Source organism: Tiliqua scincoides, chromosome 5 (assembly GCF_035046505.1).
Source record: "Tiliqua scincoides isolate rTilSci1 chromosome 5, rTilSci1.hap2, whole genome shotgun sequence".
In the NCBI taxonomy this organism is placed as follows: Eukaryota; Metazoa; Chordata; class Lepidosauria; order Squamata; family Scincidae; genus Tiliqua; species Tiliqua scincoides.
The window spans coordinates 17,688,649-17,703,551 of record NC_089825.1 but is presented as its reverse complement, the minus strand read 5'-3'; the positions used below and the strand labels follow the sequence as shown (position 1 = coordinate 17,703,551).

General features: G+C 44.9%; 1 pseudogene; it reads right to left on the bottom strand.

Moving 5' to 3' along the window:
* Nucleotides 1-4,850: 4,850 nt before the first annotated feature.
* On the bottom strand, nucleotides 4,851-4,965 carry LOC136654989 (5S ribosomal RNA; annotated as a pseudogene).
* Nucleotides 4,966-14,903: the final 9,938 nt, after the last annotated feature.

The following is a 14,903-nucleotide window of genomic DNA, read 5'->3' as shown; positions in this document are numbered from 1 at the left end:
GAGATGCCAGGGACTGAACCTGAGTACCCAGACATGCACAGTATGTACAGTGTCACTTCAGGAAGACTATTCCCATTCATGCCATTGCTAATCTCCTTTCTATTCCCCTTCACAGTTCATCCTAGCTGGCCATGGAAAAAAATCAACTGGACTCAGTAATGAAAGGGAGAAACACAGCAAACCAAATGTAAAGATATCAACAAAAGCTGCATATTATCGTTTTAATTGGTGCCTGTAGCTGTTACCGAACCCCCCTCCCCCCCATTAACACGAAGCTGGTGTGTGATTTCATTAAATGACTAGCTGGTGTGCCCAGTAATTACAGCCTTTCTCTTTTTTAAATTTTATTTTCAGTTCACCAGCTCCCCAAGATGATAGGTCTCTATGCGGTCTCACTCAGCCTTTAGTCTGCACAGTTTCAATCAAAGAATCCAACGGAGGTAAAAAAAAAATTTTTTTTAAGGCAATTGTTTTGTGTTATGAAGTTACTAATCATGGGTAATTTACTGCAGAACTAGTAGTTGTGCCTGTGGATTCCAGCTTTATTTCATCAGGGCTTTCCAATCCGGGCGGCAATGTAGTAAGTGCCTTTACCTGTGTGCCCGACACAGTCTCTGTATTTAGTTGTGAAGTTGCTCATGATTGTGAAGTTGTCCTATCCTAATTTTCGACTCCTGCCGATCACGCCAATTTGTCCCGTCCAAATATCCCAACTCCCTTCTAATGCCCACTTTTTGGCTAATTAACACCCTCCTTTTCCAAGAAACAACAGCTGTGGTGTGCAAAGGAATGAACACAGAACTCCTTATCTGTTTGAGCAATTAACAAGAATTTATTGCTACAAACACAGACACTTCCTGCAAATCCTCTTGTCCAGAGGCTTTCCCTCCCCAAAACTCCACTTAACTCAGTGGGTGAAGGTCTAAAGCCTCCAGTCCAAGTCCAATCCCGTCTCGAAAGCACAGTCCAGTCTTCCCAGTCCAGTCTTCTGCAGTAGAGTTCCTCCTCTCCAGCAGTGTTCTCTCCAGCAGGATCCTGGAAGTCCTCTCTTCTGTGTCCTCCAGCAGAGTCCTGGCAGTCCCCTTCTCCTGTAGGTCTGGGTCAGGTAGCCCTCTTGGTCTGGTAGCGTCTCCCTCTGGGTCAGGGTCCAGCTTACGGCTGGGTCAGCGTCCCGCTTCTGGCCAGCTCTTTGCTCCTTCTGAAGCTGCCTTTTATCCCGCAGCCCCTTGTTAAGTCCAAATGCAGCTCAGCTGTGAGCTACCTCATTAGCTCGGGTCCCATCAAGGTCAAATGAAGCTCAGGTGTCCAACCAGGTCTCCATTGGCCTTGAATGATTACAGCTGCGGAGCCAGCCCTGCCCTTCCCAGAGCTGTCAACCAGCTGTCAAAACAGGGAATCGCTGTCAACACCACATCATCCACCTGATGATCTTCTGATCTTCCATTACAGAAGTTACTTATGGACAGATTTCATGATGATGAAGTTGCTTATGGACGTTAACCATGCCAGTTGCTGAAGCTCTAATTCAGCCATTTTCAATATTTTTCTTCTCGTGGCACACTGACCTCTACAGTCTTCTCTGAGGTCTCCACCTCTTGTGATGTCACTTCCGCCTTGGAGTCTCAGCAAATCCAAGCAGCCTGGGAATGCCCTGGGCTGCCTGGGAATGGGGTTAGGATCCTGCATAACTGTCAGATCCTAGCCCCACCTCCTGTTCTCCATCTGCATGCTCCCAGTAATGCCTGCCACCTTCCCTCCCCCACCCCAGAACGTCTCCCTCTCGCCTCCTTCCCACGCTCCCCATGTCCCCCAGACCCTTGCGCCAGCTGAGCTTGCTTGCTTGCTTGATTAAATACTGGCTGATACTCTTTGTAGCTCCTTCAGAAGCCTTTGTTTTCCTCACACAAATTTTGGAAACAAAAGCCAGGAGTTGATTTAAGTTTGTACAGGTCAAAGACAAAGATCTGAAGACGGTTTGAAAGAAGGATCGCTGCTTCTGTAGGGTTCCCTTATCTCACTTTTGCTTGTTACATAGGTTTTGCAGGTTTTCATATTGTTTCATAAGCCTGCCAAACCTGTTTAGCAGAGGCAACAGTGGGTGAAAAGAAATATGTATGCACACCATGGGAAGTGAAGCTGGCCTCCTACCATTTTCAACTCTCTTAAGAACTCTTGTCCAACTTCAAATGCACACAGTTTGGCCTTCACAAAAAAATATGGGCTATACTTAGTTCATAATAACATTTTCTATTTACTATGGGCAGTGTTCCCAAAATATGAACAGTGAATAAAAATTATGAATGAATGGTAACCTTACCTTGTAATTACACTCCTGCTCCAGCATTTTAAACCTCTTGGTTATTTTGCCAAGTTCACTGCTTTCAGAAAGCTGTCTCATGATTGCTCACAGTATTTGACACTGAATTGCAATCTGAACACTCAGATGTTCTACCATTCAGCCTGCATCACCTCCCCCCCCCCCACTGCAAACCTACTGGACCCACAAACCATACGTGTGACAGCCCAGTTGCAGAATACCTTTTGGCCTTAGAGTGGCCCACACTCTATTTCCTCATCCTCAGACCTTCTTCAGTTAGGCCCCAGGATAGGTCCTCCAGATTCTCCGTGCCTCAAAATTACACCAGGGTTGCCTCTGCGACTTGGGTTATGTGCATATTAGAAGTTTTAACATTGTTTCATAATTCCTATTTCCCTAAACAGGCATGAGTTTAGGTCAGTCTTCCCAGGTTGTGTTTGCACTTTGTAGTAGCTCTATAATAACTGGGCAACTCTGCTCACTGGGGAAAGAGGGACTTTTTACAAGTGCTGCTCCCCAGCACAATGTCTTTTCTAGGACTGTTTGCTGGTGATACCTGGATCAATCAACTGCCTAAGACCAGGCCATGCCAGAGGTAAATGTAAAGGGTTGTATCCTAAGGTTGCTTTCATCCTGTGGTAGGAAGAAGCTCATTTCACAAGGGGAAAGAAATCTTAGGATACAACCCTATATCATGTTGCATAATGGAATAATAAGGGTCTCAACAATTTTCCAACAGAGTACCATTGTCTGTGTGCCTGACTGCTGTACAATCCAAAATGGCGGCGCCTGGAAGAGCCGGGAAGAGGCCACCACAAAAGAAGGATGCCAAGACCATGGTAAGTTTGGGAACCGTAGCTGTAAGTGATTCATTTTGTACAGCCTCCAAGTCCAGTTATCGATTTTCTTTCATTTTCCTTCAGATGGAAATATTGTCTTGTGCCACGTCAATCAGGGAGCAGCTTTGTGTTCAGAATTGTGAGGAATTTTGAAAAAACAAGACAGGAGGTGAATATAGCTATTGCATTTGATCTCTTACTAACTTCCTCTGGCCAGAGATCTTTAGTTATTGGTCACTTATTGTGAAGTCATGGAATGTTCACATATATTATAAACACAAAGGAAAAGGACCTGTCTCTATTTTATTTATTTATACAGGTATTTATATACTGCCTTTCTTTGGTCATCAGATTTCTCTTCAGACTTTAATCCAAGGCGGTTTACATAGGCAGGCTGTTCTAAACCCCTGTAGGGATTTTTACAATTGAATAGTTCTAGTCTTTGATAGAACTCCTCCTTCCAGCTGGATTCCTTCCCAGTCTGGCCTCTCTCTGGCCCTTCGCCTCCCACACTCCACTTGAGGGCAACTCCTCTCTGCCACCGAGGGTCAGCTCATCAGTATATCAGTGTGTCGTCAGTTCTCAGGTACTTCCGGTTGTTTCAAACTGGCAGTCTCATATCTTCAGGCATACAAGGCGGCAGCTCTACCAACTGAGCCAGACCTCCTGCCCTTCTATCAAGAAGGTTGGGAGTAGGGTAGGAAGCAAATACTTGCATAGGTGTGAGGACCCTGGCAACTACCTTGGCATGTCAAAAGTTCTCATGATGTTTTGTTTTTAAGGATAAGATTGCAATTCTCTCAAGAGCTCAAGGTGGGCTTCCCAAAAGTCATTTCCTTATCCCCTTACTAAACTTTTGAGATTGCAACAAAAGAGAGACAGGTTTGACTTCCAAACAACCAAATTTTCAGATAAAACATATCAACCCCCCATCTCCCTAGTACTGTGGAGCTTTCCTATTCCTTTTTTTTGAAAATGTTCAGTTTTGGTGAGGGGGAAATGGCTGCCGGTGACGAATCATCTTAGCCATGTCATATTCCTTGTGAACTGCAGGCATTGTTTCGTATCACTTTTAAAAGGGCCATTCACTGAAAGAACTAAAAAGTGTAAACAAATAGTTTCATGTTGCTTGCACAGTGTTTAGTGTGCTTTTTTGTTTTTTATAATGCAGGCATCTGGGTTAGAGATGTGAGGGGAAAAAAAACTGTAAAGAATTTGGGAAGGTTCAAAGGCTCACATTATTAAAGTTTTAATAATCTCCTTTTCTGCCCAGACACAGCCCCCTGCCAGCTTTTAAATCTCAAAGGAAAACGCAATCTCTGAAGATTACAGTTAATTAGGGTAGAATCTTCCTTGTGAAAACCTGTAGAAAGAACTGTTCTTTTTAAAAGAAGCCTAGAGAGATAAATGGGAGGGATGTGAGTGGCAGAAGCCCTGTTATAGCTAAATGTTTTGATTTAAATACTTCATAGGCCTCTGTGAGGTTTCTAGACTGAAGGGAGCGGGATTTTCACAACTGTTGTGATAGGTTAATTCACTAGGAGTAAAAACCCATCTTTACAATAGAGCAGCAACTGCTTGGGAGGATTAGGAGGGATCTTCTTTATTTCAAATAAATTTTTAAACTTATACTTATTGTACACTTTTAACAGTTAATTGGTTGGCAACCTTCAGTCTCGAAAGACTATGGTATAAGCCTACAGCACCCGGTATTCCCAGGCGGTCTCCCATCCAAGTACTAACCAGGCCTGACCCTGCTTAGCTTCCGAGATCAGACGAGATCGGGCATGTGCAGGGTAATTAATTGATTTGATTTTGTCGTATGGGGATGTTAAAATTTTCCTGTTTGAAGATGTCACTTCCAGCTATGACATCAATTCCAGGTGAATGACATCACTTCTGCGGGGGCCTTTTAAAATGTTGGTCCTGGTGCTAAAAAGTTTGAGAACCACTGACATATAGAATGATCCCTCAGTGGTTTGCCTGAGAGTGAGTGTGCCCAAATAAGCCTGCCAAGAGCGCTCTGAAACTGCCCCACTTCAGCTGCTCACAAACCTGAAAGTGCTGGTTGCTCCGGCTTGTTGCAAGCCCATAAGCTGGCCCTACATGATGCCTACTGGGGTGATATTCAGCCAGTGGAGCAGTCAGCACTTTCAAGTGTGTGGCAGTGGGTGTTTCGGAAGGTTTCTGGTGGGCTTATTTGGGCATGCAAGCTTTTGGGAGGCCATGGAGGGAGATCACTGGGCAGTATTACAAGCTGCTTCAGCCATGTGGGAGCCAAGTCAGAGGGAGAGACTGCAGGAGAGGCTCCCAGGCTCGCACACCATGAGCAGGTAAGTACCTGTAGGTATGTTCATATAATGACACCGTTGGTTAACAACGGGCTTTGGGAAATGAATCCCTGTCATTAAGCAACACATTCCATGTTCTTGTATTATGCTTGTGAATTCAGTGGTGGACTTGGGCAAGTCATTCCCTCTCAACATGTACTGAGATATACACAGATATATGTATGTGCCTGTATGTTTTTGCCTCCATGACTAACAGCACCTTTGTCTGTAGATTTCCACTGAAATCATAGCAGGGTGGGGGAGCTTAAGTTCCACATGCCCAGATCCAGAATGAACCTTTCCATGGCTACGTTAAAGAAAAAGCAATATATGATGGGAGTTCCGATCACATCTCTCCTGTGTAACATGTAGTTCAGTTCTCTGTGTCAAAAGTGGTTTCCATGCACCTCTGTGGGTGTATGGCTGTTTAAACAAAGCAAGTTGAATGCCGCTTCATTCTCTTGGAACCATTAGTTGCACAGTTCCTCATAGCATGGCTCTGGTTCTGTTTTGTGTAAGGTTGTAGTTGAAGCTGCAAACACAGAGAAGCAATGCCAGAACCAGCCTTTGGTGGCAGGGTTGGATTCTCAGTCCATAAACGTTTAAAAACTTCCTTTTTAAACAGAAATAAGAGGGGGAGGACAGACTTTTTCCCAAGCTTATTTTTATTTTATTTCAAACTTGGCCTGTTTTTGGTCTACTTTTTTTGCAGCTTGTAAGAAATCTTCAGAGGTTGTTCTTTTCATTAAACAGAGCTTTGAGATCTTTCGTTTCCCTTGCAGAGGAATTCTATATTTCTATAGTTTTCTTGTCCTTTACATGCTTTGGTTTATAATAGCAATAATTCTCTCCCTCTCCCCCCCTCCAGTCTCCTAACAACCAATTAGCAGCTGCCTAGAGTACTAAGCATTCTTGGCTACATCCCTCTTCCAGGCGCTTATTAATTTGGGGGAGGAGTGGGGAGGGGGGGAAACACCTAACAAACATACTTTTTAAGAAGTAAATTTGCTTTTTAGAAGTCAGCCCCCATCTGATGGAGTAAGGGGGAAAAAAACACCATAGCTTTTCAAAGATGTAGAAAAGATTGCACTGCCAAAAAGCAAAGTGTACAGGATTTTGTGATGTGGCTGAAAGTTTGGAGGCACTTTCGAACACTAAGTGGTTCCAACATTCTAGTTGCACAATTTATTCCTTTTTGCAGAGAATTTTGGTTGTAGGGAGTTTTTCCCATGGGATATTACGGATGCTTTTCAATCCCACGTTTACTCCTTCTTCTTGGGCATGACACTGAGGCTTCTCTTACAAGAGGCACATCTGGGTATATCTAAACAGGCCTGGATTTTTGATTGCACAACCAGCTACTGATAACACAGGCCAACACACATTTTGCTTCCTTAAACATTACGCCAATTCCTGGGTATATTTGGGGTGCCGATTCCAAAAATGGCATCCGTTTTGCCTTATCATGTCTAGTTTGGGAGACACGGCATAGCCTCTTTAGTGAATGGTTCAAGTAACTTCCTCATGGGAAGCCTACACCATGGCTACCTCATGAGGAAGCTGCTTGAACCATTCACTAATGAGGCTATACTATATCTCCAAAACTAGATGTGATAGGGCAAAACGGATGCCATTTTTGGAATCGGCACCCCAAATTCATATCAAACCACCATAAAGTTTGGGAAAATCTTTTCTGACCCTCAATTTTGTAGGCCTGTGTAATTGGAAGAAGAGGTGGCAGAGGGGCCCCTTCGTATGTTATGGGACTAGTGGGGGCCTTCTTGCCCTTTACTTCCTCCACAGCTGCAGTAACATTGCATTGCACAGTCTGACACCATGGGGGTGAGACCCGGCCAATTGCTTGGATATCTCCAGTGGAACATGGTTCTCTCTCCTGGTTGGGCAAGAATGATGCATTTATGGTGGTCTACATGCAGGGGCGCAATCAGGGGCAGGTCATGCTGGCCACAAATAAAGGGCCCATACTTGTGAAAAACCCATTCAGCCAGGCTGAGACCTGAACACTCAGTACTTGTGGCTATGGTAGTACCCAGTGTGCCATCAGGAGGTAGGCAGGGTGGGTGCCATGAGGATGCAGGGCATGGCTTGTCCCAAGACCCACAGTATCTTTGTGCAGCACTGCCCACTTAACTTCAGCTTCCAAACACTGACAGAGCAGCACTGGAGCAAGTAATGTATGAAGAGGCTCAGACTCTGGTCTGCATCCTATATAGTTGGCAGTGAAGTTTCCATCAATCCTGGCCCTGCTTCTTCCCGAGGCCACAACCTCAAGCTGCCCCCCTCCACCAGTCCCTCTGAAAGCCTTATGCAGCCCTCGGAGGGCCAAAAAAGATCACTTACAGCAGGGGTCTCTAAACTTTTCGGTCAAAGGGCCGAAATCAAGTATCTGGCACCTTGTCGAGGGCTGGAAAAAAAAAATTAAATATAAAATTTAAATAAATACATTAGAGATGGAACTTAGATGAATGAATAAATGAATGGGTTCAAATGTCCAGGACTTCTCCAAGCATGAACACAGCCCAAGAAATAAAGCACACAATTAAATGGACTCCCATTCCTTCACCCCACAAGCACAACTCTGTTTGTATTTGGTCAACTGGGCCAGAGGCTCTCAGGGGATCAGAGGCTTGCCACAGACCGGATAGAGGCTCGCCATGGGCCGCATCTGGCCCCCGGGCTGGGGTTTGGAGACTCTGACTTACAGTGTCACAGAGGAAACTGGAAGTGACTTTTTATGCCCTTATGAGGCATTCTGAGGGCTGGGGTCTCTGCAGATTTTTTTTTCCTGCCAAGCATGTGCAGTTGAATTTGCACAAGTGTGCCTAAGATATGGGCCGAGTATAATCTATTGCTTGTGTCAACGTGAATCTGCAGCTCTGTTTTTATAATGCAATATCCATTGTTTCTTTTAAATATTTTGCCACTGGTCTCCTATGAACACCATTACAGGGAATGGATGGCAGCCAGCCCAGCAGGAGAAATACTTGGCTGCATTGCTCTATTACAGTTGGAAATACTTGTCGTGTTACCTGCAGTGTCATGGTCTAGGCCAGATATTTTCACATTGGTGCTGTGAAAGGTTTGCAGGTGTACTGCATACATTTGGAGCACAGTGTTGAAAATTGCTGAAAAACTCCTCTGGGTTGAGTGACTCTGTTTCTAGGGCAACTGTTGTAATGGAAGATCAGAAGATCACCAGGTGGATGATGTGGTGTTGACAGTGATTCCATGTTTTGACAGCTGTTTGACAGCTCTGGGAAGGGCAGGGCTGGCTCCACAGCTGTAATCAATCAAGGCCAATGGAGACCTGGATGGACACCTGAGCTTCATTTGACCTTGATGGGACTTTGAATGAGCTAAGGCGGTAGCTCACAGCTGAGCTGCATTTGGACTTAACAAGGGGCTGCAGGATAAAAGGCAGCTTCAGAAGGAGCAAAGCTACCAGACCAAAGCCTACCCTGACCCAGAGGGAACCTGACCAAGAGCTACCCTGACCCAGAGGGAGACGCTACCTGACCCATACCTATGGGAGAAGGGGACTGCCAGGACTCTGCTGGAGGACACAGAAGAGAGGACTGCCAGGACCCTACTGGAGGAGACACTCTGCTGGAGAGGACACTGCTGGATAGGAGGGACTCTGCTGCAGAAGACTGGACTGGGAAGACTGGACTGTGCTTTGGAGATTAGACCGTGGACTTGCACTGGAGGCTTTGGACCTTTACCCACTGAGTTAAGTGGAGTTTTGGGGAAGGAAAGCCTCTGGACAAGAGGACTTGCAGGGAGTGTCTGTGTTGGTAGCAATAAATTCTTGTTAATTGCTCAACTGATAAGGAGTTCTGTTCATTTTTTTGCACACGACTGCTGTTGTTCTTGGAAAAGGAGGGTGTTAATTAGCCAAAAGTGGGCATTAGAAGGGAGTTGGAATATTTGGATGGGACAACTGTCTGTAGTAATGAATTGACAGAGGGTGGAGGAAAAGGGACAGACAATTTGATACTACAGACAGTTACCCTAGAAACAGAGTCGCACAACCCAGATGAGTCTCCCAGAAGCTGGAAGTGACATCACAAGAGGGGAAGACCATAGAGAAGGCCAAAGAGGTCAGTGTCCCATGAGAAATGTTGAAAATTGAAATGTTGGTCTAGCCATTTTTCCTTGTGGATCACAAAGGGTGGGTCACTCTTGGATCTTCCTCTCCTCAACAGTTGATGATTTGCAGCTGACTTTGTGAATTGTCTGAAAAGGTTGTGTTTCAAGAGATGACATTAAGCTTGCCTCCACTGTCTCTTTCCAGTCTGCTTAGCCCTGGTGTAGCACAATACTCAGCACGTGCTGGACTTTAAATCCATTATGAGCTGTAATAGTACTGGTTGTACCTCTTCCTTAAGCAGCAATCTCCAAGCAACAAAAAGAGTCTACTGCATTGCGCTTACTCTCAGACCAGGACCAATATTGATAATGGAGCCAGAGATTCTTAAGGGGGACATGATTGCCCCTTACTGGGAGTGCTACAGTTCCATGTGGAAGGTCTTCAAAGGGATCCACTAAGACCTGCTTTCCCAGCTGCCTTGCTTATACGCCTTGCCAGCGACCCACATTCTGAGAATGAGGAACTTGCTCTCTTTGGAGGAGGAGGGCTGGGTTGGGCACATATCCAGACCCCTCCCTTCCCCAATGCCTGTTATATTGTCTGAGCACATGAGGAGGAGGAGGTGAAAACCCAAACTCCATTGAGCTCTATCAGGTTCCCTTTAATGCAATGTGAGTGGATTGTGTCCATGGTAAATTAAAAAAAAACAACATGAAAACATCCTGAAGCACTAGTTTTTCTTCCTTAGAACAAAAGCTGACCTACTCAGGGCATGGGAAAAAGGAAAGAGCAAAATGCACATTTATACCATACTTGAGTATCATTAGTGAAGCCATTTTCAACCTCTGTGCACACTGGTGCGCTGTGGGAATTTGGGGAGGATCATTTTTAGTAGGGCATTTGGGGGATGTGAACCCCCGGCTGGCAGCATCGTGTGCCTTGTCAATTGTCAAAAAACCGATGGTGTGCCTTGACACACCTTGTCATTGTGTCATGAGATGAAAAAAGTTGAAAATCGCTGCATCAGTGAGACTCCAAAGAAGCTTCTAGAGCCTCATACATGAATCCAAGTCTACCTCCCCATGTTATTAGAAAATACCTGGCTACATTTGGTGTCTTTCCAAGCTGAAGCACAGTCTTTTTCTGTTAGTGTTTATCTTAATATTTTCCACTGGACTAATCTCCAGAGCACACCCTACGAAACACATTGAATGCACACCTGCTTCTACTGAAGTCAGTAGCAAAACTCTCCTTGCTTTTAATGGAGGAGGGCTGTAGCCACTGGCTCCAATTCAGTCCAACTCTCTGTATGTGCACATGTGTACATACAAGTTCAAGTGCATGTGCATGCAGTACATGTAGAGCTCTCTTAGAGCATGTACCTGTGTAGCCCACTCAGCAAAAGAGTTATAGTGCCAATCAGGTGTTTAACAGGGAATGATGAAATGGAGTAATGAACCAGTCACAACTGATAGACATGCTTGCCACTTTATTCCTACTCAGCAGAGACACTGCATATGTGTTTTCTTCAGGCACAGTGAATTAACCATGCACTGTCCCCTTACGTTCAGCCCAGATTCCAGAATCTACCTTCCTCTTGGCCCAGGAGAAAACCTGGTGCAGGCCTGCATTAAGAGCCTTGCCAGAAAGTTGTATACAACCCTGTTCAATGATACACTTTTTACTAATGCCTGTTAGGCCCCTGGTCCATAATCCCTCAACATGGCTTCTTTGTCCAGTTATTGCCTGCAGACAAAGCCATAAGAACATAAGAACAGTCCCACTGGATCAGGCCATAGGCCCATCTAGTCCAGCTTCCTGTATCTCACAGCGGCCCACCAAATGCCCCAGGGAGCACACCAGATAACAAGAGATATCATCCTGGTGCCCTCCCTTGCATCTGGCATTCTGACATAGCCCATTTCTAAAATCAGGAGGTTGCGCATACACATCATGGCTTGTAACCCGTAATGGATTTTTCCTCCAGAAACTTGTCCAATCCCCTTTTAAAGGCGTCCAGGCCAGTCGCCATCACCACATCCGGTGGCAAGGAGTTCCACAGACCGACCACACGCTGAGTAAAGAAATATTTTCTTTTGTCTGTTCTAACTCTCCCAACACTCAATTTTAGTGGAGGTCCCCTGATTCTGGTGTTATGTGAGAGCGTAAAGAGCATCTCCCTATTCACTCTGTCCATCCCCTGCATAATTTTGTATGTCTCAATCATGTCATAAGAACATAAGAACATAAGAACAGCCCCACTGGATCAGGCCATAGGCCCATCTAGTCCAGCTTCCTGTATCTCACAGCGGCCCACCAAATGCCCCAGGGAGCACACCAGATAACAAGAGACCTCATCCTGGTGCCCTCCCCTACATCTGGCATTCTGACTTAACCCATTCCTAAAATCAGGAGGTTGCGCATACACATCATGGCTTGTACCCCATAATGGATTTTTCCTCCAGAAACTCGTCCAATCCCCTTTTAAAGGTGTCTAGGCTACACGCCAGCACCACATCCTGTGGCAAGGAGTTCCACAGACCGACCACGTGCTGAGTAAAGAAATATTTTCTTTTGTCTGTCCTAACCCGCCCAACACTCAATTTTAGTGGATGTCCCCTGGTTCTGGTATTACGTGAGAGTGTAAAGAGCATCTCCCTATCCACTCTGTCCATCCCCTGCATAATTTTGTATGTCTCAATCATGTCCCCCCTCAGGCGTCTCTTTTCTAGGCTGAAGAGGCCCAAACGCTGTAGCCTTTCCTCATAAGGAAGGTGCCCCAGCCCCGTAATCATCTTAGTCGCTCTCTTTTGCACCTTTTCCATTTCCACTATGTCTCTGGGTGCCACAGCCACGTGGAACCCAGCCTCAAACTAAATGTTACAAAATTTGTTTTTTAATAGCCAAGAAGATGGAAGAACAAAACCCCCAAGTAAAACCCCCAACCCAAACTTGGTTCTGGGTTTGGGGGTGGGTGGGAGAATTTGACTTTTTGACCATTTGGGATTAGAAATCCTGGGAAATATGTGCTTTGAGATATCAGGAAAACTAAGCAGGGGCAAAGAAGGGAAATCATTAACTATGAAAGGCCCTGGAGTGGTTTAATAATTGTTGTTGCAAGGCAGAGAAGGATCTCCATAAGGAAGGACTGGAGCAGAGTGTTTGTTAAATGCAACTGTAATCTGCATCCTGTTGGAACTAATAGCAGGACAGACTTATTAGCTAATTGATCTACAGGACACCACCGACAACTACCAGCTTGAGATCAAAAGAGATTTTCTGTTGCAAAGGCACTCTGTAGACTTGAGGCAGATGTTTCCTCTCTGGCTGTCTCATGCCTCATAATCATTTGGTGCTACTGCTTTGGACTCTCGGCAGTTCATTTATTTGAAATCTGGGCCCACATGCCAGCGTTTGGTCAATTAGCTTTCACCCCGAGATAACTGCCATCTGCTCCAATGTTCCACTAAGTCCTGACACGAGCATTCCTTTTTGTTGCAGCAGAAGCTGTTGACAATACTAGCAGTATGATGGCGGACAGGGAGTGCAGTTGGCAAGGCTGCTTCTAGGGTAACCACAGATCACAGTAGGAACAGGATGTTCTTGTCTCCACATGAAGCCCCAATGACACGGCAATGATTGCCACAAAAGAAGCATGTGAATTGAGTCTTAAGGCCAAACTTGATGATAACATTGAATGTCTCACTGTAAAAATGTAAGAGTGTAAGAAAAGACCTGCAGGATTGTCCAAAGCCCCTGTCCTGTCCCAAAAATGTTCCGTCTCCCAATGCCCACTTTTGTGGCTAATTAACATGTCCTTATTTCTAGAAACAACAGCTGTGGTGTGCAAAGGAATGAACACAGAACTCCTTATCTATAGCAATTAACCAAATTTATTGCTATAAACACTTATTCCCTGCAAGTCCTCTTGTCCATAGGCTTTCCCTCCCCAAAACTCCACTTAACTTAGTGGGTAAAGGTCCAAAGTCTCCAGTCCAAGTCCACTCCAGCTCAATCTCCCAAAGCACAGTCCAGTCTTCCAAGTCCAGTCTTCTGCAGCAGAGTCCTGGCAGTCCCCTTCTTCTGTAGGTCCTGGTCCGTCTGTGTCCCGTAGATTTGGGGTCCTGTAGGTCTGGGTCAGGGTCCCATAGCTCTGGGGTGTTTTATAGGTCTGGGGTCCTATAGGTCTGGGTCAGGTAGTGCTTGGCTCCTTCTGAAGCTGCCTTTTATCCTTGGATGTTCCATTATCCAAAATGCAGCTCAGCTGTGAGCTGCCTTGTTAGCCCCTTGTTAAGTCCAAATTAGGCTCAGGTGAGCCATCTCATCAGTCCGTGTCCATTCAAAGTCCCATCAAGGTCAAATGAAGCTCAGGTGACCATCAGAGTCTCCATTGCCCTTGATTGATTACAGCTGTGGAGTCAGCCCTGCCCTTCCCAGAGCTGTCAACCAGCTGTCAAAATATGGGAATCACTGTCAACACCACATCATCCCCCTGAAGATCTTTTGATCTTCCATTACAGCCCCTCCTAGCCCAGCATCTTGCTTCCCACAGTAGCTCACTAGTGCCCTTGGGGAAGACCAAAAAAGGCACATCTCTCTCCCACCATTTCTCTCACCATTGCTATTCACTGCTGTTGAACCTGCACAGTTATCATGACTGGTAGTTGACTTGGAGGCTTGGGAATCGGAATATCAATCTATAGGTGACGACTGAAACCAATACTGGAGATTTTAAAAGGACCCCCCAGGAATTTGCAATATAAGAGGAGTGGCCAAACATGCATAACATAAGAGCCACATACAATAAACTTCAGATGCTGGAGAATCGCAAGACATGAACAAACTATGCATTTGTTTTTTAATGTTATATGTACATTTTGTTACAAAAATTATATAAGTATTAAGAAATACGTGTAAATGTGTTCAAGAAATATGTCATAAAATGTACTCATGTATGTAGTTTTTAAACTGTTAATTTGTATTGTTTTAATGAAACATCTTTTAGCTGTGGTCCAACTGTGTATTTTTGTTTTTATGGTTTTAATTGTTTTATATTAATAAATATATATTTTATTTATTATGTTTTTAAAATGGTTTTTATTGTATTGAAATACATCTTGTAAGCCACCCTGAGTGCTCTTAGCAGGGTGGAAAGGCGAGACATAAATTCTTTAAATAAGTACATAAATAAATATTATGGCCCAATCCTAATGGACTTGTGCTAGTTAGTGTAGGTCTGAGTTGACCTGTTGTGGCTGCTTCATGAGCCTGGACAGGTGGCTCTGTCATTCCCTGCCCTGTGTGTG